The sequence below is a fragment of the Cherax quadricarinatus genome, chromosome 77, assembly GCF_038502225.1.
Source record: "Cherax quadricarinatus isolate ZL_2023a chromosome 77, ASM3850222v1, whole genome shotgun sequence".
Classification (NCBI taxonomy): domain Eukaryota; kingdom Metazoa; phylum Arthropoda; class Malacostraca; order Decapoda; family Parastacidae; genus Cherax; species Cherax quadricarinatus.
Window position 1 is genome coordinate 10,709,050 of NC_091368.1, and position 2,500 is coordinate 10,711,549.

The 2,500-nt window shown below is 33.7% G+C and overlaps 1 protein-coding gene across 3 annotated transcripts in view; it reads left to right on the forward strand.

Moving 5' to 3' along the window:
• LOC128702001 (uncharacterized) overlaps positions 1-1,118 on the forward strand; it is a 21,543-nt gene extending 20,425 nt beyond the window's left edge. For 2 of the 3 annotated variants that reach the window (XM_053796013.2, XM_070101491.1), the window contains exon 5: positions 1-1,118. This exon is cut by the window's left edge and continues 255 nt beyond it. The gene's annotated coding sequence lies outside the window, so the exon portion shown is untranslated. The other variant, XR_011394165.1, reaches the window with a different exon arrangement.
• Positions 1,119-2,500: the final 1,382 nt, after the last annotated feature.

Genomic DNA, 2,500 nt, shown 5'->3' on the forward strand with positions numbered 1-2,500 from the left:
GTGTCTCCGTGCAACTGTCTTGCATAATGATCTGTCAAGTACTTAAGCAACCACTTGCCTGTGTGAGTTAAGTTTACACTCTATTTAAAAACAACAACAACGAATCATTATATATCAAATTTCTAACATGTTTCCAGATAATGAGAATTGAAGCTCTATCTGATGGGTACTCATTATATAATACATTCTTTTTTAATAGGCTATAACGACGTTGAAGAGAATGAAGAGTTGAAGGATTGAGATAGAACAGAACAGCGACGAAGATTGAGGGTTGCCATAGAAAGTGGTAAGGAAAGCTAAGTGCTCTGAGCACAGTGACTGTGCTTTAAAAATGGTGGACATTGTCACAGTGACGAGAGTAGTATATTTATGTAACATGTTACTTTATACAATATACCATTTTCTGAAATTTGCTCAACTTTTACGATGTCTACTTTTCTACATGCTTTTTTTGTTAAGTATAGCTTTAAGTATAGTTTATTTTAATTCCTATTTTAGGGAGTAAATTATCCTTGACTGGGAGGTATACATGTTTCTAGTAGCTTTTAATGACCCTCGTTTAGTCAGTTGGTGTTAAACCCAATAAACCACTCTATGCACATTGGTATATACACCTAGAGATAAGTTTTTCGTAATGTATATAATAATAATTCATATTAAGCTATAAACCCATGTGGGTCATTCAACGCAAGACATGGTGGAGGCTTAATCCTCCGTCTGCTGAGCGCCAGACAGACGCCCTTCCTATTTGTACTCATCTAAATGTTCTCGTGTTTATAGACCGAGAGTAGGTACGTAGCAGTGTATATAGACCGAGAGTAGGTACGTAGCAGTGTATATAGACCGAGAGTAGGTACGTAGCAGTGTATATAGACCGAGAGTAGGTACGTAGCAGTGTATATAGACCGAGAGTAGGTACGTAGCAGTGTATATTTATCAGAAAGGTACAGCAGGTATCTGGCAGTAAAACTACACCGAAGTTGATTTCAATCCCTCACTTGGAATTATTGATATGTGAGCGTAATGGTCTTTATGTAGTTAAGTCTTAACCATAAGAAACAAAACTAGTTGTTAAATATTAATGTATTTTTTCAACAGTTAATAAATATTTGAATTTATAGTTCATTTTATAGTTCCTTTATCTACAAATATATATTGTGCCTTATAAGCTGAATTGGTCAATTACGCCGAACTATCCTAAAATTTTAACTTCTAACAGATTTTCTTTAATAGATCATTAGATATAAAGTTTTCATTTAATGTGGGGCATTTTTTTTATTTTGTCAACAAACCTAACTTAGAAACCCGTTCTTACCTAACTTAAACTTAAGTAATTATCAAGAAAATCTACTAGATATATCATGGATCAGTTCAAATTTATTTAACATTATTTCCGAACCAACAACAATCCTGCTGTGGACTGACAGATAATATCTGTAAGTAATTCCAAAATCTCTTTCGAAATGGCAAAAAGCACTGTATTCTTTGATAGAGTGTGCTGGTTCGAATCCTGCTGTGAACTGAAAGACATTTTTTTTTCAACAAGTCGGCCGTCTCCCACCGAGGCAGGGTGACCCAAAGACAAAGAAAATTCCCAAAAAGAAAATACTTTCATCATCATTCAACACTTTCACCTCACTCACACATAATCACTGTTTTTGCAGAGGTGCCCAGAATATACGTATAAAAATACACAATGTATCTCTCCAAACTGCCTTTAGAGTGCAGGCATTGTACTTCCCATTTCCAGGGCTCAAGTCCGGTTATATAAAATAACCGGTTTCCCTGAATCCCTTCACTAAATATTACCCTGCTCACACTCCAACAGATCGTCACGAAATTATTGCATACACAAATTTTCGCTTGTCCTATATGGCAAGATGAGCGTTGCTATTTAAGCCAAGATCGCAAATTCTGCCTATTCGGCACGACATATATATATATATATATATATATATATATATATATATATATATATATATATATACATATATATATATATGTCGTGCCGAATATGTAAAACTGGTCAATTAGCAAGAACTCATTTAAAATTAAGTCCTTTCTGAAATTTTCTCTTATACGTTTAAAGATATATTTTTTAATTAATGTTAATGTAAAAATTTTTTATTTTGCACCAAAGGAATCTTAGAAAACTTACCTAACCTTATTATAACAAGAGCAATTTATTTTAGCCTAACCCAACTAAAAATATTTTAGATTTGTTTACAATAATTTAATATACTAAACAAACACAGTGAAATATATTTTTTTCGTTAGGTTCAGAATGATTTTGGCGAAATTATTACATACACAAATTTTCACTTGTCCTATATGGCAAGATGAACGTTGCTATTTAAGACAAGATCGCAAGTTCTGCCTATTCGGCACGACATATATATATATATAACTTCATCCCAATAGGGTCAGAGACCCTTGGAGCATGGGGCAAGTGTGCTCTAAAGTTCCTAATAGAGCTGGGTGAAAAGCTCATCATAGAAAC